This window comes from Dipodomys merriami, unplaced genomic scaffold (assembly GCF_024711535.1).
Source record: "Dipodomys merriami isolate MVZ:Mamm:240054 unplaced genomic scaffold, mDipMer1.0.p SCAF_5, whole genome shotgun sequence".
NCBI lineage: Eukaryota > Metazoa > Chordata > Mammalia > Rodentia > Heteromyidae > Dipodomys > Dipodomys merriami.
Genome location: NW_027206068.1, coordinates 9,114,877 through 9,140,071, shown reverse-complemented (window position 1 = coordinate 9,140,071; position 25,195 = coordinate 9,114,877). Strand labels below are relative to the sequence as shown.

The 25,195-nt window shown below is 37.1% G+C and overlaps 1 protein-coding gene across 1 annotated transcript in view; it reads right to left on the bottom strand.

The window, feature by feature from the left end:
* Hibadh (3-hydroxyisobutyrate dehydrogenase) overlaps positions 1–25,195 on the bottom strand; it is a 137,288-nt gene that overhangs the window by 34,819 nt on the left and 77,274 nt on the right. The gene's annotated exons all lie outside the window — the stretch shown is intronic.

Genomic DNA, 25,195 nt, shown 5'->3' with positions numbered 1-25,195 from the left:
GGCTGGCTTTGAACCGTAATCCTCAAATCTCAGCCTCCTGAGTAGCTAGGATTATAGGCGTGAGCCACTGGTGTCTGACTAGCCTCAAACTCTTGAGACTCCTGCTTCAACCTCCTGAGGAGTGGATTTATAGGTGTGCAGTTCCATATCTAGCTTTTTAAACATTTTTCTCTGTGTTGTTCAAACTGAACAAAATTTATGCTTATGCAATTTCTCTCTTCAGATTTTCCAATTCCTTTGCTTTGAACACAATACAATGTTTTCATTCAAATTTCTGATAACTGTATTTTTCAGTTATAAGATTTCATTTCATTTTTTTCTAAAGGTTTTATTTCCTAGCACTAAGACTTTCTATCTTACTTTTCAGAGAATGGTTATAATGGCTATTTTAAAGCCATTGTCTGATATGAAACATCTGGGTAATATTAGGGTTGACATGTTCATTGTCTTTTCCCCTGAAAATTGATCAGACTTTCCTCATTCTGTGTCAAGTAATTTCTTATAGTGTCATGGACATTTGGAATATAAGACATTATAAAACTGAGTCTTACTCAGACTCTGAAAAAAAATCTGTCTTGGTGTTTGTATTTGTTTTGCCAGACAAACCCAAACAATTGTCAGGCTAAATATTTCAACTTGTTTTCATTGGGGAATAGTTACCACTATGAGTTCAGTTTTTAAAACTCTGATGCTATTTGAATCTGTCTATAAATGCTTCAGCCAGGAGGCACTCTGATATTTGGAAGACGATTTCATAACTAATCTTATAAGCCTTGGCATACTGTTTAGGATCAATTTCACATTGTATGGCTCAAGGGTGGACCTAGAAGTTCCTACACAACATTTTTTGATAGTCTCTCTTATCTGTGAACTGTCTCCCCTCTCTAATCTAGTACCCTGCCTCTAATCTCTCTCTAATCCTTGAAGCCACACTGTAAGAAAATCAGGAAAAATATAATAAGATTATACTCATTGTTTGGACTGTAGTTTCTCTGATGCAAGAGAATTCCTCTCTCAGATTTTAAGTATTGGCTGCTCAGGTACCACAGCAAACAGAAAACTGCAGCTTTAACAAATTCAGCAGTGAGGGCTGGGAAGGTGGCTCAGTGGTAGTGCACTTGTCTTGCATGCATGAGGCTCTGGGTTCGATAAGCACCACATAAGCAAAAAGAAAAAAGCCAGAAGTGGCGCTGTGGCTCAAGTGGTAGAGCACTGACCTTGAGCTGAAGAGCTGAGGGACAGTGCCCAGGCCCAGAGTTCAGGCCCCATGACCGGACCAAAAAAAAAAAAAAAATCAGCAGTGAAACCCGCTAGAGACTATTTGGAAATGAACTATACAACTTGGAGAGGAGGGAAGCTGGAAGGGAAAAACAGGGAGAGAGTGAGGGAGGGAGGAACACTGTTCAAAAGTGAATGTACTCATTACCTAATGTATGCAACTGTAACCCATTTACAATAAAACGTTCTAAATCTGGAAAAAAAAATGGGAGGAAGGCTCTTGTGGCAAGGCTATGGGGAAAAAGAAAGACAAGACAGGCAGACACACTCTTTCTGCTCTTGGACTAGAAATTTTCCTTTTCTTGGAAATCTTTTTACTAGTACCTGTGTCGAGTCCCAGATAGGACTCTGCTTGATATACATGAAGGAACTCGGGATATTCACTTCCACAGCTTCTGTACTTCAAGTTCTGTTTTTCATCTCCAGTCTACCTGCTATTTACTTTCAGAGTTTGCAACAGTCACTCCATATATTCTATTACAGAGTTTTAGTCACATTCAGTAGGAGAGAATGGGCAGTGTCTATTCCATCTTAACTATAAATAGATATTATTCTTTAAGTTTTGTTGGAAGTAAATTCTAAGTTGATGGTTATCTGTTAGTACTCTGACAATACTGTTATCTTCTCTCTCATTCTCTCCCTGTGCTTTCAATTTTTCTTATGAAATCTATTATTGACACAAAATATCACATATTACACGAACCTTATATGCATATTTACAGGATATAAATATCTTACATGATCTTCCAATAAAGATTTTCTTTCTTTTTCCCTCCCTTCCTTTCTCCCTCCCTCCATTCCTTCCTTGTCAGTAGTAGGGCTTGAACTCATGGTGGGGGCGCTGTCCCTCAGTTTTGTTTGCTCAAGGCTAGCACTCTACTATTTTGAGACATTGCTCCTCTTCCAGTTTTCTGATAGTTAACTGGAGATAAGAGTCTCATGGACTTTCTTACCTGGGCTGGCTTTGAACCATGATCCTCAGATCTCAGCCTTCCGAGTAGCTATGATTATAGGAGTGTGCCACGAGCACCAAGCTCTAAAAAAGCATTTTTTGCTCAAGACTAATTAATGCTTTGCCACTTGAGCTGCACTTCCAGCTTTTTTGGTAGTCAATTGGAAATAAGAGTCTCACAGACTTTTCCTTCCCAGGCTGGCTTTGAACCACGATCCTCAGATCTCAGCCTCCTGAATATCTACAATTACAAGTATGAGGTACCAGCTTCCAGGTGATACCTTGTACTTTGACTGCCATAAGCTTAGTGAGATTTCTTTTCTTTTTTCTTTCTTTTTTTTGGCCAGTCCTGGGGCTTGAACTCAGAGTCTGAGCACTGTCCCTGAGCTTCTTTTGCTCAAGGTTAGTAATCTACTACTTGAACCACAGTACTACTTCCAGCTTTTTCTGTTTATGTGGTACAGAGGAATCGAACCCAGGGCTTCATTCATGCTAGGCAAGTGCTCTACCACTAAGCCACATTCCCAGCCTGAGATTTTATTTTTAATACCTACTTGGCAGACATTGTTTCTTATTTCTGTGGATTTGCTTCAATTCTAAAAAAAAAGTTTTCAAACATCATGTTGACCACTCCTCCCCATTTCATCTGAAATTCCAATTAGATGCATGTGCAACTTTTTCTTTCTAGTCATATATTCTTGACTTTTATTCTTTCGTTCCCGTTTTCCATCAGTAATTGTTTCTGTATTGCATATGGGATTATTCTTAAGTGTCTTCCCACTAATTAGCTCTTCAACTCCCAAATGCCATTTATCTATTAATGTTTCAATTTCAATAATTTTTCTAAATGTGATCATGCATTTCTAGTATTTTCTAGATCTTCACTAGAAAACAGTGAAAACTCACCAGATGGCCCATTGCAAAAATGATATTCACAAGACACTATTTTGGAAATGAACTTTACAACTTGAGGGGGATTGTGGGAGGTGAGGGAAGGAAGGAATAGTAGGTAAAACACAAAGGAGGGGGTAACAATGCTCAACAAGAAATGTACTCATTACCTTACTCATGTAACTGTAACCCCTCTGTACAGCATCTTTACAATAAAATAAAACTTAAAAAGCAGACAAAACAAAGAAAATAGTGAAAGCTAATTTCCTAGTAAGGCTCTTGAGCCAGTGGGCACCCCTACATGACCTTTTTCTTTTGAGGGTATGACCTCTTTGGGGTACTGTGGCCTTCTCATGGAAGGAGGGAGTAAGGAGTTAATTTTTCACTTTGTATTATCACAATGCCTGAATTAGTTGCCATTATTCTATTAAATATTTTACCCTTTAATATTAATTCCCAAAGCCCTTGGCTCCCAAAGTCAGCATTCGCCTCAGAGCAAATGCAGAGGGATATAGCTCAGTGACACAGCACTGTAACCACACTGTACATAAAGTTTACAATAAAATAAGTTTAGCCGGGCACCAGTGGCTCATGTCTCTAATCTTAGCTACTAAGGAGGCTGAGATCTGAGGATCACAGTTTGAAGCCAGCCTGGGCAGGAAAGTCCATAAGACTCTCATCTCCAATAAGCAGAAAACTGGGAAGCAGTGCTGTGGCTCATCACCTTTAGGTGATGAGCTAAGGGACCGTACCCAGGCCCAGAGTTCAAGCTCCATGACCAACCAAAAATAAAAACAAAAAATGTTTAAAAATAAAACAGTAAGTTTGGCTTGAGAGGCCAACAGATAGAACTATAGGTCTGGCCGGATGCTGGTGGCTCACACCTGTAATCCTAACTACTCAGGAGGCTGAAATCTGAAGATAATGGCTGAAAGCCAGTCCAGGTTAGAAAGTCTGTGAAATTGATATCTCTAATTAACCACCAGGAAATGGGAAGTGGTGCTGTGGCTCAAAGTGGCAGAGTGCTAGTCCTGAGCAAAAAGAGATCAGGGACAGCACCAGGTCCCACAACTGACCAAAAAATAAATAAATAAATAAGTGTGTGTGTGTGTGTGTGTGTGTGTGTGTGTGTGTGTGTGTGTGTGTGTGTGTGTGTGTGTGTGTGTGTGTGTGTGTGTGTGTGTGTGTGTGTGTGTGTGTGTGTGTGTGTCTGAAAGGTAGACAATGTTTGTGAAAGAAATCTAGAATTAAGAAAATTACAGAGTGATGCAGATGACATTAGAAAGTATAGGTAGATCTCCACAAGTAAGGCATTTAGAGTAAGGCATGTAAAAGGAAAAGAAGAAAGAAACAGTAGGCAAATTTTCTCAAAGTATTAGACAAACTAGCTTTCTGGCTGATATTCCTCATTAGATCTCAAAAATCATTTTACACAAAACGTAAGAATCTTATGGGACATAGAACTATGGCTCAAAGGGGTAGAACACTAGTTTTGAAAAAGTGCAGGAATAGTGCCTAAGCCCTACGTTCCAGCCTCAAGACCAACATTAAAAAAAAAAGATTATGATGTAGGGATTCATAGGTTGAATATATGAAGTCAAAAACAAAGATCTAAAAATATGATTTCCCAAGTAAAGGAAAGACTAAATGAATGAATAAATTGAGAAATGGAATGAAAATATCTATACGAGGCACATCCCCTCTATGAGTTCAAATAGCAGACAGAAAATATATAATCACTTAATATAAAAAATATTGTTTCAAAAAAATATTGTTTGTAAAGAAAAAATGTCTCAAACTTCAAACAGATAACTACCTGTTTGACTGATAAGCAATAAAAAAAAAGGTAAGGTGGCTCAGTGGTAGAGTGCTTGCCTTGGTTGCATGAGGCCCTGGGTTCAATTCCTCAGCACCACACAAGCAGAAAATGCCGGAAATGGCACTGTGGCTCAAGTGGTAGAGTGCTAGCCTTGAACTGAAGAGCTGAGGGACAACGTCCAGTCCCAAAGTTCAGGCCCATGACTGACAAAAACAAACAAACAAAAACAAAACAAAAAGAAACCTTCAATTCATTTCTATCATAATAACGTACATACAAAAATACTGATGAGAAGAGGGAATTGATTATATATGTCTCATTTTTTTAATAATGGAAATATTTGAAAAGATCTGAAAAATAAACTTTGAGTTCAAAATCCACAATCCTCTACATTTTTAAATTTTTCATCAAAATAGGAGAAATTTGAGACATAAGCAAAACATTTTAACTAAAGTATCAAGTGCCTTAAAGGTATGCAAATGTTAGGTACACCATTTCAAAACATAAACTATATATTTCTCTCAGGGGATTCAATAGAGAACTATTTGTATTTCCAGTTATTTGAGTAAGCACATATAATCAAGGAGAGTAAGTTTTCTACTATTCTCAAGCGATAGGATAGAACTCATCTTATTGAACAAAGATCTATTTTAATAGGAAAAGTCCCCATGGAATATATCTTACAAACTTCCCAAATATACAAACCTTCACATTATAGAATTATCTATATGTCCCCCGAATAAAACTATATAACCAGACAATTTGCCAATTAGGTTTCATATTGACAATTTTGGCACTTTTGTTTTTCAAGAACCTCTGAACTCAATGAGTTTACAATCGATTTTCCTACATTGAGAGCAAAACACAGTACACAGGAGGTGGGATGGCATATGCCCTGCATGTCATGGTGGTTCAAAGGAAGGGTAACCTCTATCTGAAGAGACATCTATGTTAGGCAAGTCTTATGGGTAAAAAAAATTAAAAAAGGATTTAAAAATTAATTTTAAAAAAGCATAAAGGGAACTAAGGAATTGATCAATAAGGCATAATTTAAGAAATACTAGTCCAGTTAAGGCACGTGGAAACACAAATAGGAAAGAGTTGGGTCCAGGCTAGAAGGCCTGAGATGACAGGCTGAGAAGACTGGAGTGGATTTGGTACATATCTGTGGCAGATGTATAAGACACATACTGGGGCAGACTGAAGCGAATCTCAGAACATTAAAGTATCACATCTAACAGCAGAGTAGCCCTAAAGCAAACAGCAGGGGTGGTAGTAGAGGAACTCTGTGTAGCAATGTGCTGATGTGTCTGCTTTCTAAGCAAGAATGTACAAGACTATCTTCAGAAAAGGAAACACACATGCATACGTTCAGTTTTTTTCCCCTGTGATTAGGAGGCCTCCTCTTGGGCAAGTGGCCTAGCTTTTAAAGAAGGAAACTTTTTTTTCCCCCTAAAGCACATGAGTAGGGAAATCTGCCTTTTCCTGAACAGATTCTAGGCTGAAGAGAGCCATCTGTTCTCAGCAACAGCAGCAGCACACTTGCTTACAAGCTGACCATCTTGACCATGTTCCCTCTGCTGCCTAGCTCAGCCCAAGTTGCCCAGGATTCCTTTAACATATGCAGTAAAAGTCATATTATATTCTCCTACTCAATGAATCAATGCTGGAAAGCCTGGGGGGAAAAATCAGTCACTGACTATATAAAGTGACTGATTTAAGTTAAAGTACAAAAACATCTCAAGAAGAAAGGAAAGCAATCAGGTAAGACAGAGAACAGAGAAGAACAAAAGCAACTAAAGACCATAGGACTTAAGGGGGAAAGAAATTATCAACCATCTATATTCACTAATATGTAACTTTATTTACAATGAAACTATTTTAAAAGTATTCCTGGCCTATGAAAGGGGTAGAGATGGCCACATAGTTAATTACATCTCATAATTAGTCATTAATATAAGATAACAAAGCCTTTGGTAATATACTACTCTAATGATGGAAGAGCAACATCTGAGAAATAGAATTCTATATTAGCATAACCATATATGCAAAGTACATAGAACCATTTCCACAGTTATGCTGTCATTGAATGATTAAATATGAATTCATAATTAGAAAAATCCACATAGTAATTTATTGGCTTTCCTGACTGTTCTGGTTCATTAAAAGTTGATTACTAAACAGTGACCTCTAGTGGCCCATAATTTTCTAATGCTACATTATTTCTCAAAGAGACAATATAAGACCAAAGAACCTAGTTACCCAAAAATAAATATTCCTTTTTTTTTGCCTCCTGAAAATACAATTTGTGTGACAATATAAAGTGCTAAAAGGCTCTCTAGCTTCTGCCTAAATATCACACATTCATTAACAAATTAGAATTGAGTGACTCCCTCTAGTCTAGGTGTTTAGTTTAATACTACATGGTAACCGACTTCACTAATTCTTTACTATCTGATCAAAAACTAAGCCAATTGTCATGTGACTATCTGTTTCCTGCCTATACACACAAAGTATTCAAAAACACATTTTAAATTCAAAGATAACAGTAATTTCTGGTTCAGAGAGACCAGTAATTTTTGAACTACTGCAAATTCATTTTACCAGTAACTGTTAAAAAAAAAACCCTAGCTGGCTGATGGAGTCATGAAGTAGAACAGTGGTAGAGAATATGGATTTGCATGAGACCCTAGTTCAATCTCTGGTATTCATATATGATATATATATATAATTCTAATTATAATTCAATACTGTATAATGTTATAATGATTATTATAATTCTATAATTATATTACATATTTATTATATATATATCTTATATTCTTCTTAAAGAGGTTGTTAAGACCTCTTTAAAAAAAACTACTTCATTACACATACGGACTTTCCAGCTCTCCCATCTTTTTCCATGATCTCTCTTTTAAAATAAATACATATTTTTAAAAAATCCATATGCCCATAGTAATAATTTGTGTTAAAATTAAACCCCATTTACAAATCCCTAACCATACTTTGCTTTTCTTACTTGTAACCCTAGTATCCCTTATTAAACACGACCAGAGAAAGGCTAACAACATGATGAAAAGACATGGCATACAACAAACAAGCCAAGGTATTGGTTCTAATTCTCCCAAAAAATGGCAAAGTTTCAACATCCTTTGAGAATGTAACTAAGCCTCAAATGTAAGATGTAAACAAAAGAAACATATAACTTCCTCCCCCCACCCCCGTAGCAGTGCTATACAACACAAGTGTGGATGCCAGTTGTTTTCCATGATGATTTAATATAGTAGCTGGATAATGAGTTGTACCTTCTGTAACAACTGAATCACCATTTAATGCTATTATCAACAGTTCATGACCCACCAGCAAGAAATGTCAACCTGATTAATCTAAACACTGCTGACCTCAAAAAAAAAAAAACAAAAAAAAACCAAAACCAAAAACCACACACACATAAAACCACCTATTCCTCACAGTAGAATACTGTTATTAACATCTACTGTTTTTAGTATGGAGATATATAAACTATATTAATTAAATAAAAGCAGTATTTTAGAGAGTTCAATATGCTAATTTTGCTAAGTGAGAGTTAATAGCATTCTAAAAAGAGAGATGATAACATTAAACATAAACATTTGTTACAGCTATGAGAAACCTTTTTTTTTTTTTTTTGCAAAATGCATGACTACAGAAGTCCACATATCATTTAAATATTTCCTTCCTTAGCACTGTAATTTAGCATTATACTAAGATGTCATTTTGGTTATAAAGTTCAACATTAAACTCCTATAGCTAAGTTTCAAAAACAACCAGACTAGAACAGAAAGATACAACAAATACAGATTTTGGAATTTTCCTTTTTTTTCAATGACCACAAGTATAAGAGAGTGCTAGCATTAAAGATTTCATTTCACAATACAATTGGAATGGATCTTCTTGCAATTCAGCTAGTTTTTGTATTACACAATGAGGTCTTTTGGATGGGATGTGAATTTGAAAGCCCAGATTTTCAGAAGAAATCGTTTAATACTGTCATTTTAAGATTCCTGAAAGGTCCTAGAAAAGCATACTTACCGTGTTTCAATGAAGCTCTAAAGCACAAATTGGACAGCCAATTTTCAGTTAAAACAAAAATGAATTTTTTTTTTTTTTTTTTTTTTTTTTTTTTTTTTTTTTTTGTCGGTTGTGGGCTTGAACTCTGGGCCTGGGCGCTGTCCCTTAGCTCTTCAGCTCAAGGCGAGCGCTCTACCACTTGAGCTACAGCGCCACTTCCGGTTTTCTGGTGGTTTATTGGAGATAGGAGTCTCACAGTCTCTCCTGCCCGGGCTGGCTTTGAACCGCGATCCTCAGATCTCAGCCTCCTGAGTAGCTAGGATTACAGGCGTGAGCCACCAGCGCCCGGAAAAAATGAATTTTTTTACAACAACAACCTAGGTTTCTAGTATCTGTAAAAAGCAAATTTAAGTTCAGCTTCTTTATATTTGAAGAATAAGACTTTATATGTGAAGTATAACGCTTTGAAAAGCATGTGAAACTATGCGGAATAATTAATAGTTTCTACAGCTAAATGGCAAACTTAAGATCTCAGCCTCTTGAGTAGCTAGGATTATAGGCATGAGCCACTACACCCAGCAGATTTTTTTTTTTTTAATTTAAACAGGCTCAATACAGGTGTCAAAAAGATTTAATTTGACCCTAATAATAAGGAAACAACCAGACAAATGAAAAATGAGGAATATTCCATAAGACAACTGGTCTAGACTCTAAAAATGCCATAAGCATGTTTTTTTTCCTTTTTAACAGACGGCAAAAGACCTGTGCTACATTAAAAATGAGAGAACTATGACAACCAAATGTAGTATGTCTGGGCTTTTAGGTAAATATTGGATCAAAGAAAATGAAGTCCAATTATTTGGAGGGTGAGACAATTAAGGAAAATTGAGTATTGGCTATACATTATTAGATGACACTGGATAAATGTTATGATAGTAGTCTTGGAGCTACATGAGTATCCCTCTTAGAATGGTTCAGAGGATAAATGGTTCTGCTTAAAAGCAAAAGCATGTGTGTGTGTGTGGAGACAAAGATGCAAAGAGCATAAAAACTGAAATTAAAAATAATCAACAGAGCCAGGTGTTGGTAGCTCACGCCTGTAATCCTAGCTACTCAGGAGGTTGAGATCTGAGGACCACGGTTCAAAGCCAGCCCAGGCAGGAAAGTCCATGAGACTCTTACCTACAATTAACCACCAGAAAACTGGAAGTGGCACTGAGGCTCAAGTGGTAGAGCACTAGCCTTGAGCTGAAGAGCTCAGGGACAGAGTACAAGCCCTATGACCGACAAAAAAAAAAAAAAAAATCACAAGAGCACAGAAATAATCTCTGTATTTCCTTATTTAGATTGTTCACAAATTATATTTTCCTGCATCTTTGTTTCTTTGTTTTTTGAGTCCGGTCGTGGGGCCTGAACTCTGGGCCTGGGCACTGTCCCTCAGCTCTTCAGCTCAAGGCTAGTGCTCTACCACTTGATCCACAGCGCCACTTCGGCTTTTTTCTTTTTGCTTATGTGGTGCTGAGGAATCGAACCCAGGGCCTCAGGCATGCAAGGCAAGCGCTCTACCACTGAGCCACCTTCCCAGCCCCATTTTCCTGCATCTTTAAGAAAGTTAAAATGGGAAGAAAAATTCTGACCTTAAGATCATTAGAAATAGCTTTACTGATTTATAAAAATTAAGATGCTTCCTTGGAAAATCTGCGTTGAACTGTTCCCTTCCTTTCCCTTCCCTCCTCCTTCCTCCCTTCCATCTTTTCTCCTGATCTTCTACTCCCTTTTACCTCCTCCTCTCTTTCCCACTCCCCTGCCCCCTCTTCTCTTCTGTCTTCTAAAGATAGGCTGGCCTCAATCTCTGGATCCTTCTGCCTCAGCCTCCAGACTGTTGAGATAACAGTTATCCGTCACCATGCTTACAAAGTAGAAAGTCATTCTCTGCAGAAAGAATTTGGTGGAAGAAAAGGAGAATTATTTTGTTTTGTGTATTTTTGTTTTTGCAGGGCTAGGGATTGAACCCAGGACCTTTTGCACACTAGGCAAATGCTCCAGTAGTGAAATATACCCTCATTTGAAGATTCTGGGTCAAATGTCTACAAACAGAATTATTCATTAACTTATATTCCTACCTTGCAGAGTTGGTATACATTTCCACTTTAACAATTCGATTTGCATATATCCTTTGTCTGTAGATCTGAATTTACCATGATAATTGCTTCCTCAGTGAAAGACTGATCACAGTAACTATATTTGTTTCTACATGTACAAAGCAGTACATATGTAGAAATAACCTAGCTGAGTTTCACTATAAGATGTTCTGACAAAAAAATCAACTATCATGAAAGCAGCTTATATTTTTTATTATAATAAAATCTGACTGCCATTAGTAAGAAAAGCAGACTTGTTTTATTTTATTTTATTTTATTTATTTATTTATTTATTTATTTTTGGTCCGGTCGTGGGGCCTGAACTCTGGGCCTGGGCACTGTCCCTCAGCTCTTCAGCTCAAGGCTAGCCATTTGAGCCACAGCACCACTTCCAGCTTTTTTCTTTTTGCTTATGTGGTGCTGAGGAATCAAACCCAGGGCGTCAGGCATGCAAGGCAAGCGCTCTACCACTGAGCCACCTTCCTAGCCCCCAGACTTGTTTTATACTAATGAGATGTGGTTCAGGAAAATCCATAATGCTTACTCCCATACTAAAACTGCACTGCATATATTCTTCATTCATACATTTTTTTAAAGTACAAACAAATGTCTGAATGATCAAATTTCTCTTCTTTTCTTTTCTTTTTTGTGCTGGTCCTAAGGACTGAATTCAGAGCATGGGTGCTATCTCCGACCTTTATTTGCCAAAGCTAGTTCTTCTATTTGAGCCACAGCTCCATTTCCTGCTTTTTGGTGATTAACTAGAGATAAGTAAACTTGTTCAACCACTTTGGAAAGCAGTATGGAGGTTCCTCAAAAGACTTCACATAGATCTCCCCTATGATCCAGCAATCCCACTTTTGGGCATTTACCCAAATGTTTACAAACAAGACCACACTAAAGCTACCAGCACAACTATGTTTATTGCAGCATTATTTACCATAGCTAAGATATGGAACCAACCCAGATGCCCCTCAGTAGATGAATGGATCAAGAAAATGTGGTATATATACACAATGGAATTCAATGCCTCCATCAGAAAGAATGACATTTCCCCATTTGTTAGGAAATGGAAAGGCTTGGAAAAAATTATATTAAGTGAAGTAAGCCAGGCCCAAAGAAACATAGGTCCCATGGTTTCCCTTATTTGCAATATCTAGTATAGGTATAAGTCAAGCGGAAAAGGTCAGATAATGTGATGTTAGGAAAATGAACCCTTAAATATGTATTTTAATGTTTTCGTTTCTTTCATGCATGTGTTTCTAACGCATTTATAAGATTATTTCTTTGTTGCTTTGTATGTCCCTCCCCCACAGTGTAACCCCCGCTTTCACTATATTTGATGTCAGTATAACATGTGGAGGAGATGGGGACAAACAAGTCGTTTAAGGATTCAGGTGGACCTGTTGCAACAATGAGAAGTACAAAATGTCATGTCAAAACCAGCTTTACAATGTCGGTGTGGGGGGGGGAGGGGGGTATGATTGGGTGGGGGAGAGGGGGGAGGCTGGGAAGGGAGGTGAAGGGTAAACAAAGGAGGAGGTTGCAATGCTTGTTAAGAAATGTATGCATTATCCTGCCCATGTAATTGTAGCCCCTCTGTACAGTATGTTCTCAAATAAAATAAAATAAAATTTAAAAAAATAAAAAAATAAAAAAAAAGAGTCTCAGGGACTGGCTTTCAACTTTGATCCCTAGATCCAGTTTCTTCAGTCTTAAGATTACAGGCATGAGCTACCTGAGTCTAGCTGAATAACCAAATTTCTACAAATTAAGAATTTGTGGGATTTGTAAGATTATTTCTTTGTTGCTTTGTATGTCCTTCGCCCACAGTATAACCCCTGCTTTTACTGTATTTGATGTTGTTATAATTTGTGGAGGGGAAGGGAAAAAACAAATCGTTTAAATAAGGGTTACAGGTGGACCCATTGCAACAATGAGACGTACAAGTCGTTATGTCGAAAAGGAACTTTACAACTTTGGTGGGGGGGGAGGATGGGATGGGATGGGAAGGGTAAACAAAGGAGGAGGCTACAATGCTCGATAAGAAATGTACTCATTATCTTGCCCATGTAATTATAACCCCTCTGTACAGTATTTTCACAATAAAAAATAAATTAAAAAAAAAGAATTTGTGGGAACATACATTACCAAATTTAAATATATGTGATTGTTTTTCTTGATTACCAAATTTAAATATATGTGATTGTTTTTCTTGATTGTTCATGAAACAGATATCTAACAAACAAACATGTTTCCCCTATGTTTGCTGTTTATTTTGCTTTTCAAGACAGGATCTCACTTCCAGACTCCTTCAAACTAATAATGATCCAGCCTAAACTTCTAACTGCTAGGACTATAGGCATATACCACCCTATTGGCCTTCTTCTGGTTTTAATTAAAAACATGCAACCAAATACAGCATGACCATAATAGGCATTTCTCAAAACAAGAATCATCATGTCCAGTTTGATAAGATGAGAAAATGTGAGAAAAGCAGACAACTGAATCCAGGTCTCCTAAGCAAGAGGAATGAGTAAAAAGAACAGAAGATTGGCACAAATCCACTCTACCAATGAAATCATTTGAAAATAAAAGCTTAGTCACTTAAAAATTTGAGTCAGCTATTGGTAATGAAAATTTGTCCAGATAATTAGGATTGTTATCTGCACAAATTTTACTAGGAAAATTTTTCGTTTTTTTTTTTTTTTTTTTTTTTTTGCCAGTCATGGTGCCTGAACTCTGGGCCTGGGCGCTATCCCTCAGCTCTTCAGCTCAAGGCTAGTACTCTACCACTTGAGCCACAGCACCACTTCCAGCTTTTTCTGCTTATGTGGTGCTGAGGAATTGAACCCAGGGCCTCATGCAACCAAGGCAAGCACTCTACCACTGAGCCACCTTCCCAGCCCCACTAGGAAAATTTTTCTAATGCCATATACAGACAGAGAGCTATACAAGCCAATAGTGTTAGATAAACAGATTCGTTTTCCATATGATCATAAGACGCGGGGAACACTAGCCATGTTTTGTGCTCTTCAAAGCTCATATTGTAAAGTTACAAAATAACATGTCTTTTCTTTCTAGAAAAATACTCATTAGGTCAGGTTGCCTTCTAAAAATTAGGAACTGAGAGCACTGAGAATACAGCAATCAGCAAAACCAAAAGATTCTAATTGTAGTGGAGATTACTATTTTAGAAGAACAACATCAATTCCAACTGCATACTAGGACAAACTCCTACTGATGCTGATTTAAATGGGAGGCTGTAGGATATGGAATTTCTTTCATAACTGTGTCTGTTCTCTTTGTGAATGAAGAGAGGTCATCAGCTGATACTGGGGAAGGTTATTAGAGGTCTGTACTCAGAAGAAAATGTGTAAGACAATTATTCATTATGGAATGAGTTAATGGACTAAGGAAATGAAGGAGAAGTAGTAAGCATTCCTTAAGGGCAGCCCACTTAAGAATAGTGACCCTTGATTTAAAAAATGAAACCAGGACAATATGGTCATTTATTTACACAACCATGGTTAGCTACTTAAATATAGATGTTGTGATCTGACCAAGGATAGGATCAAATTTAATAAAGGGGAAGAACAACAAGGGAATTGAGAATACGTAATAATGAAGCATAGGGAAGAAAGGAATCACACAAGAGGACACGGATAAGATTGGCTGTTTCATTATTCTGCTTAGGATTAGTTATAACAGGCACTGCCATTGCTTATCATCATAACATTTAACATTTAAAATTCACTTTCTTTAAAATTACATGATTGCATTTTTTTGTGCAGAGGTAGATTTACTTTCCCCCTAACTTTTAACATTTAATTAACAACTAAAAATGTTATATATTTATGGTATGTAACATACTTTTAAATATGTACCTACTGTACAATAAGTAAATTAAGCTAAGTAATATATCTATCACATCACATATTTATAGTTTTTCTTGATTACTTTGTTCAGCAGTGTCCAAACACGACCTATAATTTAGTCTCTTTCACAGCTCAGGAGTATTTAGTTCATGTAGATATTTCAGTACATATTAGACCATACATGAGATGATATTCCTTGTCTCACCCAAAGGAAAGGGAATTCTATTACAAAAAGGAATCTGGAAAGTCAGGTGCCAGTGGCTCATGCCTGTAATCCTAGCTACTCAGAAGGCTGAGATCTAAGGATCAGGGTTCAAAGCCATTCCGGGGCAGGAAAGATTCATCTCCAGTAAACCACCAGAAAACCAGAAGTAGTGTTGTGGCTCAAGTGGTAGAGTGCCAGCCTTGAGCTGAAGAGCTGAGGGACAGCACCCAGGCCCAGAGTTCAGGCCCAATGAGCAGCAGCAGCAGCAGCAACAGCAGCAGCAGCAACAAGAACAACAACAACAACATAGGAATCTGGAAAGAGAAGACAATTCAAATGGATTTGGTTTCTGTGATAAAGAATAAACAAAGCTGGATGCTAGTGCCTCAATCTGTAATCCTATCTAGGAGGTTAAGATCCAGAGCATGGTAGTTCAAAGCTACCCTTGGTAGGCTCCATCTCCAAAATAACCAATAAAAAACAGGATTGAAAGTGTGGTCAAGTGGTAGTATACTAGCTGAGCAAGCAAGATGCTGAGTTCAAACCCCAGTAGACAGAAAAAGAAATAGAAGAAATATGCTACTTGATATTAGCCTCCGACTTCATTTAAAATAAAACATATTCAAGAGATAGTATCTTCTAAGATATAATTATGAGAATAGGTACCAAAAAACCTACTGTTTTAACTGAGGACTTCAAAGGTCCTTTTGCAGACACTCATCATTTCTTTATTTTCCTTGACTTGAAACAATACTGTTTGCTTCATCAAATCTATAATCCTTTCCTAGAGCACAATTATATGATTATACAGTAAGCTTTATAAAGTAACAGATTTTAAAATTCACTCATATGGCAACAAAACTGCCCAAACTTATATGAGACTATTTATCATTTTTCTTTATCTAGTTTAATGCAAATATTTGTATATTTTACTGCAGAAATAATATGGCTGCAGTATGGCTCAAGTAGAACAATACCTGTCTGGCAAGTACAAGGCCTTGAGTTCAAACCTCAGTACTGTGAAAAAAAACAAGAAAGAAAGAGAGAAGGGGGAAAGGAAGGAAGGGAAGGAAGGGAGGGAGGGAGGGAGGAAGGGAAATACACATGGCTCCACAGAATTTCAAGGGATGTGGATCAATGGGAGATATTTTGTAAACAGGAGTATAACTCCTGGCTTAGTGTCAGAATTATAATAATCCTTTCCAATTACTGAATGCTTATAAGTAAGGTCTTAGTATATATTATTTTAATTTGGTACACATTATTTTAGTCTTTTAATTAAAATTTTAAATATTTACTATACATTATTTTAATCTTGTACACATAATTTTAATTTATTTGAATGCAGAGTAATAAATCTTGGGGGTCCATAGACCTTGAAGTATGTAAACCACCTCGCAATCCATTCAGTCTCCTGAAGTGAGGGGCTGACCTTAGCTGTTCTTATATTTATCATGTGGTTTTTCATTTCTCTTTCACTGCATATTAAGTGAGTCAAATGCACAAACCTTAGAGTCAGCCACGTATGGTAAATCTGCTTCACATCCACAAATGACTAGGACAAGTTTGTGCTTTATGAGACCATTTCTATCTCTATGAAATGGGGATAACAGTGCATAGCTCAGAGTAGTGGAGGCCTAAATGAAATAATGTCTGTCACGTACAATACAACTTTGTTTAAGCCCCTGACCTAGGACTTATGGAAATGCAGTTCATTAAATATCAGTTTTGTTTACTTATATTTACAAAAGGTACACAGATGATACATCTACTTTCTATATTACAAGGATTCCATAAAACTGTTTTTCAAAGAACTAAGATAGGAGTCACAAGATATACACTTGTTGTTTTCAAGACACCAGCTTTTTTACTTCAAGGAACTCTTTATTAGCCACTGAATGTCAGATACATACTATCACACTAAATTTTAGAGCTAAAAGAGATGTTTGGGTCAGTCATGAGGCCTGAACTCTGGGCCTGGGCGCTGTCCCTCAGCTCTTTAGCTCAAGGCTAGCGCTCTATCACTTGAGCCACAGCGCCACTTCTGGCTTTTATTTTCTTTTTTTGCTTATGTGGTGCTGATGAATCGAACCCAGGGCCTCATACATGCAAGGCAAGTGCTCTACCACTGAGCCACCTTCCCAGCCCCAAAAAAGAGATGTTTGAAGGGAGTAAATATATTGGAACAGCTATTACCAGCTGGTGTATTATTTCATTTAATCTTTTCAACAAGCCTGAAAAGTAGTTATTGTCCTATTTTTTTTTTTTTAAAAAGGAAGAAGGGCTGGGATGTAGCTCACTGGAAAGCACTTATTCTGGGTTCAATCCCTAGTACAAAAAAAAAAAAAGGGAGGGGGGAGAAAAAGCTGGGTACTGGTGGCTCACAACTGTAACCCTATAGCTGAGGATTATAGTGCAAAATCAGTCGGGCAGAAATTATCTCCAATTAACCCCTCAAAAGCCAGAAGAGGAGCTATGGCTCAAGTTGGAAGAGCATTAGCTTTGTGCAAAAAAAGCTCAGGGACAATGCCCAGGCCCTGAGTTCAACCCAAAGACTGTCACAAAAAGCAAGGAGGAAAAAAATTTCATATTAAATAAACTGGCTAATGTCACAAAATGTCTTCAACAACAGCCAGGAGGAAACACTCAAGATGCAATCTAATGCTCTGAAAACTTTTGAAGAGCCAGGCACTGTAATCCTAGCTACTTAGGAAGCTGAGATCTGAGGATCACGGTTCAAAGCCAGCTCAGGCAGCAAAGTCCGTTAGACTCTTATTTCCACCAAAAAACATAAGTGGAGTTGTGGCTCAAAGTGGTAGAGACCTGAGTTCAAACCCCATGACTGACCAAAAAAAAAAAAACTTTACTACCTTTGTTTGCCAAAGAAAATTGCTCAACACCATAGTATTATAGGATATCAAAACAAGCATATCATACAGTTAGAATTTTAACATTATATCGTTAGAATTTTATACTGTTTTGATAGTCATTCATTTATTGGCTTACTGATTTATTTAGGTGGTATTGAGGATTAAGTTCAGAGCTTCAGAGTTAAGCCAAGCCAAACCCTTTTTTTGCACTTGTTATTTTCAAGGTAGGGTCTTACTCTAGTGATGCCATAATCAGCTTGAACTGCAAGCCTCCTATTTGTGCTTCCTTCTATTTGTCAACAGGTATGTCCACTGCAACCAGCTACTGTGCTTCCCTCAAAGCTGGGATAAAAAATGCACACCACCATACCCCATTCATTAGATGAGATGGCCTATGCTAGCCTTAAATCCTGATCCCCTAATCTCTACTTCCCAAGTAGCTAGGATTATAGGCTTTAGCCTTTTAAGTGTCACGAAAATACAGTACAACTTCTCATCTTAAGTTTTTGTCTTCATCACTTTGATTCAGAACGTGTAATTTAATCATTTCTCTCTTTTTGGACATTTAGCTTATTTCTAAATCATTATTTTAAAGCAATCATTTTTAAACCTTTTGGTTTGGGGATATCATCATTACCTATCATCAAAAACCACAAAACCTTTCATGTGAATTATACCAGATTAGTCTTCACAGTATTAGAATTTAAAACAGAAATGTTTGCATTATTTATTTCTTAATTCACTTAAAATGCCAATAGTCAACCCATTATATACAAACATCTTTTCCTCATAAAGAAAAAAGGGTGTTACTAAAGTAAAAAATGAACAATTTAATAAGAGTAACATTATTTTACAGTTGCAAATTTCTTTAGTTCTGGATTAATGGAAGGCAACTGAATGTTCCTAATAGATTACATGCAAAAACATATATCTTGTTAGACTGAGGTAAATAAGGAATACAGATAATTATATATATATATATATCTTTGACAGATAATTATATATATATATATATATATATATATATCTTTGATAGTACACAAACTCTGCCAATAGTTACATAAAATCTAGCTGCATGGCTCAAGTGGTAAAATGTCTGCCTGGTGAGGGCAAGACCCTGAATAAATAAATAAATAAAAGACTAGCTGCAAATTGGAATCTAAAACTGCTACCAACAACAACATTTATATGTTACAATAAAATCTCTGGCTATTTAGTAGTTTGACAGTATCCTGTATGCAGATATAATTTTGTAACATCATGTAACAGTCATCAGGAAAGTATTAAGTCAGTGAGTTATACAGCACATCTTCCTGAATTATCAATACATCATATGAGAAACTCATATTGTTTAGCACTACCAATGTAGTCATAAACATCTTTAAGTATTAGGAAGCTGTCAAGCTCATACATTTAATGTTCCAAAAGTTTTTACTGAAAAGATAGTTTTATTGTTGGCAACAGATACTACCAAACATTTCTCTTTGAAGTAAAAGGCCCACTTTTTTTCTAAAAAATATCTTGTCATTCTTTCAAATAAAAATGGATTCCACAAAAAAAAAAAATTAGCAGCAAACTCACACAAGTACTTTGTCAACAACCACAGTACAAACCATAGCAAAAGAGCTTCAAACTCACATAAGTACTTTGTCAACAACCACAGTACAAACCATAGCAAAAGAGCTTCATGTATACTTTCCATTTCATCAAATAAGACATGCTCAAATCAAGCCTTAATAAAACAAGTAATTTTTATTGCTTCATTAAGGCTATTCTTAAGTGAAAGCCCTATGTGTGGCAGTTAGGAAAACAATGTAGCCATCTTGATTCATGCTGAGGCCAATAGTTATACCCACCATTCTTATCACTCTATTATTAGGGGGAAAAATTGACTTTATGGTCATCCTGGAAGTCCATATATAGCATACAAGGAACCAATGTTTTGGGCCAGGTGTGGTTGGCTCACACTTGCAATTCTAGCTACTCAATAAGAAGACACAGAAGGATCATGGTTCAGGCCAGTCGATGCAAAAAGTTAGTGAGACCCTGTACCATTAAAATCAAAACAAAACAAAATCCAGTCTTAGGCCAGGCAAATATAGCTTGCTTTAGAATTTGTGGGGCTTAGGTTTGAGTGCCAGTACACATGTACACATATATGCACACATACATACACAAATATACCACTGTTCTTAACAATCCTAAAAGTACATTCTTAGAACTCCTTATACACATTCTTAATTCTTAAAGAGTATATACACTACATAATTACATGTTTTTAAAAAGTTTCAATTCATACTTCCAAATGTTTTTCTAAGTTGGTTGAAATAATTTATATCCCTAAAGCTGTCTTTAAAATTATACAATTCCTTGGGCTGGGAAGGTGACTCAGTGGTAGAGTACTTGCCTTGCATGCATGAGGCCCTGTGTTCAATTCCTCAGCACCACATAAGAAGAAAAAGCTGGAAGTGGCGCTGTGGTCAAGTGTAGAGCGCTAGCCTTGAGCTGAAGAGCTGAGGGACAGTGGCCAGGCCCAGAGTTCAAGCCCCACAACCGACAAAACAAACAAACAAACAAAAAACTACACAATTGCCTACCTTTGATAAGAAAAGACTCTATACCTTTGCAAATTCAAAGGTTAAAAATGGCAACTCTTGGTTTAGCACAGTGACTCATGCCTATAACCCTAACTACTTGGGAAGTAGAAATAGGAGCAGTGAGGTTTCCAGGCAGCTGGGGTTAAAACTTAAGACTGTATCTCAAAGAAAAAGTCAGACATTGTGCCTCACATCTGCAATAGCAGCTATATAGAAGGTATAGGTGGGAGGATGGAAGTATAAGACTTGCCCTGGGCAAAAAGTGAGAGATCTATCTAAAAGAATAACTCAAGCAAAAAGGGCCAGGGAAAACTTTGCAAGGCAAGTATGACTTATGTCTTTTATACCTTCACTTTAGAGTCATAATCATTTGTCATTGTTCCTAGTCCCAGATGTACCACTAGCTTTGGTTAGTTTCTCTTGACCATCAAAAGTCAATTGTAAAAAAAAAACTATTAATTTAGTTGCATGTTTTAATTTTATTTTTGGTGCTGGTCCTGGGGCCTGAACTTAGTGCCTGGGCATTGTCCTTGAGCTTCTTTTGCTCAAGGCTAGCACTATACCACTTGAGCCACAGCACCGATTCCAGCTTTTGCGGTTAATTTTTGAAAATAGTCTCACGAACTTTCCTACCCAGGCTGGCTTCAAATCACGATCCTCAGAACTCCGCCTCCTGAGGAGCGAGGATTACAGGCATTAGCCACAAGCGCCCAGTTCATTTAACTATATTTTATACCACTATTTGAGTCTGCCATCTGTTTCTTCCATGTCCTGATAATACACTATGTAGTCTAAAGGCTTGTTAGGTTCTTGACTCCCCATTTTAACACTTCTAAATGGTGCACTTGTCCATGTACCTGAAGTAGTATAGTTACAGAGAACAAATTACTTTCTAAGACAACCTGTTCACTCCTTCATTAAACCCTAGCTTTAACTTCTTATTTATGGCAAAATAGCAATAATGCTGTGCAATTGTTGAGAAATTATTTTTATATAGGTAGTGGTAAACTGAAATCAGTGTAAAGTTTAATGCTGTCTTCCCCCTCAAAAATGTACCTCTCTGGACCATCATTACTGTGCCACCAAGTTCAGCTGCCCCATAATTAGCAGACAACACTGTCTATTGGCTTCGTGTCCTCCATTTAATTAAATTAAAAATCTAAAATGGTGAGATCTACCCTGTTTGACTCACTAGGATGATATAGGGACTAACATTAGAAAAAAACTGAAAATTTAAGAAAGCATTAATAAGACAATCCAAAAAGAAACAGCAAATATCAGTGGTACTCACCAGAAGTGTATTAATTTTGTTAATTTTCTTAGCATTTAGAATAACTAAAAGCAAGTTTAAGGCTTATAACAGCAAATCTTTCATTTTAAGGGAAAAATGAACATAAGCAACTTTCCTTTTATTTTTTTAAAGAGAAGAAATGTTGTGAGATGGCAAAATTCTCAATTTTGGATCACAGATGTAAAATCCATTAATAGCAGCCTTAGGCTGGCATTCTTCCATGCTTAGTCTAGTCTGAGAAGATGGGTGGTTTAATTCCTCCACATAAATGCAGACCACCTGGACATAGGGAAGAAGGAGATGACCTGAACAAACCAGGTTACTAGCTGTGCGGTTTATTCTTTAAACATAATTGTTTTCTCCTATAAACAAAACATGCAAGATAAATTATTAAATTATCACTAATTAAAAAATAAACTAACATGCCCTTGCTACAAATATGCAAAGATGGGGAAAACATTAAAAGGAATATTCATTTCCCTCCCAACTTATGGTCCTGATGGGGTTCTAGGAAGGCTGGCAACTTGGCTTCACCATTTTGAGAGTACTACAAAAACTCAGAATGACTGTAGTCTAGAGCAACTAGGGGGTGGAGGGGATAAGGAGGATATCTTCTCTGAAAAGGAGGGGACTCGCACTGGGAGGTGTTAGTTTTGTGGCTACAGTGACCACCCCAATAGATTTCATCAGCTTAACAACCTTCATTGGTGACTTGTGACATTTTCCTGCCAGTCCCTGCAGGTCCAGTACCCTGACAGGCCATTATGAAGAGGCTTGCTAACAGGACCACTGGCTGTCAGAAGCCACCAGCTGGCCTGCCACAGCCCTGCAGTCGCCAGGGTCCAGCTGCCTGTCTGGGCAGTGCTGTCCATGCTGAGCAACGTGCCACCCAGCTGCTGCGTGGTCATGTCCATCTGGAGCTCTGCAGCTAGACAAATCTCTATGCCTGTCAGATCTTTTCAGCAAGCCTTGTTATGCAAATTCAATTACTCAAGTGTGCCCTATTACTGCTGGCTAACTGCTCCTAGAACCGATCTCACACTGACAGTCAGTTCACATTTTTTGCTAACCTAAAAGTACCTCATTTATTCTTGCTTTGCTATCTCCTTGTAACATTAAAGCTGAACATCTAAAGTCCATGGTATTCTAACCTCTCTGCAGTGGGCTCCTGTTCTCCACAAAGGGCTCAGAGGAAAATTAATTACAAAAGAAAACCTTCCAATCAGACATGAAGCAGTGTTAAATGCAGATTCCCTACAATTGGCAAAAATGGTTTTACAATCAGAAATTTGAAACTTAAATCTCACTGAAAAAAATATGGTATAACAAGTTATATTGGAGAAAAATTACTAGGAAAAAATACTATGATACTACTTTTACTAAATACTCAGTTTTATATAAAAAGGAAAGAAATGATAGGAAATTTCATCAAGTACTTTTCATGCTGACAGTTTGTTGCCTTATCTAAATTTCTCTCTTCTGCTCTACCTTCTCTTCAACTATGAGCCATTCATCTGCACCCTTTCCCCACATTGCCTTTTGTCCCCTCGCCAATTATGTTTCTTTCTCTTTCAATAACTCCCTTTAACCAACCAGTGATTTGAAGATTAATTGGGAATAAACATTAAAAGGCACTTAACTATTTCTAATTCATTCAAAAGACAACTTAAAGGTTCCACCATAGTCAAGCTGTAATTTAAAGATTCTCACCCAAGAAATATCATTATAAATATAGACTTGTAAATCAACTGAGAGGGTAGGAGGAGAAAAAGATGAATGCATTAGTGGATGCATCTTCAAACTGGTGGTTTCCACGAATTGAATATAACAGTTAGGAAGGGAAGGGTCTCAATAAATGTTAGCTTATCAATCATGAAATGATATAAATACAAACAGAAATTTCACTAAAATAGGTACTATGAGAAACTCTAATATTTAGATCCCAGTCCTCAAGGAATGCTGCTTGTATAGGAATGCTCAAGATCTTTAATATGAAAAATAACAATTCATTGTTGATTGTAAAACTGGAGGAATGAAGATTGTTAACCAAGTATAAGTCAAATTTAAACATATTTCAGGTTTTATAATCTGTGGACAAGAGAGTTCTTTGTTTGTTGTTTCTTTGTTTATTGCTTAGCCTGAGTAAACACAGGGCAAGAAATTTTGATGCCAGCAGAGTATTTTTAAATGTATCCGAAATCATGTTGTTATCTGTGAAAAAATTTTACTAATTTCTAATTCTATAATTTTCTTTCTAGAAATTATTCAATTAGAGATGGGCATCAGTGGCTCATACCTGTAACACTAACTACTCAGAAGTCTGAGATCTGAGGATCGCAGTTCAAAGCCAGATCAGACAGGAAAGTCCATGAGACTCTTTTCTCCAATAAAACACCAGAAAACCAGAAGAGGCACTGTGGATCAAATGGTAGAGAGCCAGCCTTGAGCTGAAGAGCTGAGGGAGAGAGCCCAGGCCCAGAGTTCAAGCCCCATGACCGACCAAAAAAAAAAAAACCCACCACAACAAAGAAATGTGGTAGTGGTAGAATGCTTGTCTAGCACACATGAAGCCCTGGGTTTGATTCCTCAGTACCACATAAACTGAAAAAGTCAAAGTGGCTCTCTGGCTCAAGTAGTAGAGCACTACCCTTGAGCACAGAGAGGCTCAGGGACCGTGACCAGGCCGTGAGCTTAAGCCCCACAAGCGACAAAAAAAAAAAAAAACAAAAAACAGGAAATTATTAAAATTTGCTAATTATAAGAGGTAATACTGGGGGCTGGGAAGGTGGCTCAGTAGTAGAGTGCTTGCCTTGCATGCATGAGGCCCTGGGGTTCAATTCCTCAGTACCACATAAGCAGAAAAACCTGGAAGTGGCGCTGTGACTCAAGTGGTAGAGTGCTAGCCTTGAGGTGAAATGCTCAGAGACAGTGCCCGGGCCGAGTTCAGGCCCCACAACCAACCAAAAAAAAAACAGAGGTTATATTGTTAATGTCTTTCTCATGTTGGAAAAAAGCAGAGTGCCTATGTGTTTGGTCTTAAACCTCTAAAACAAACTAATTAACAAATGCCTTTTGAGTACTTATTTTTAAATGTTTAGAAATCAAAAATACCTTTTAGCTTTGAAACAGAAAAATTATAAAACTGAAATTGAAAGCAAGTTATTTCACTGAAGCATGAAAAGGATACTTTAGTTATATAAGGAAGAACTATTCCCATTAT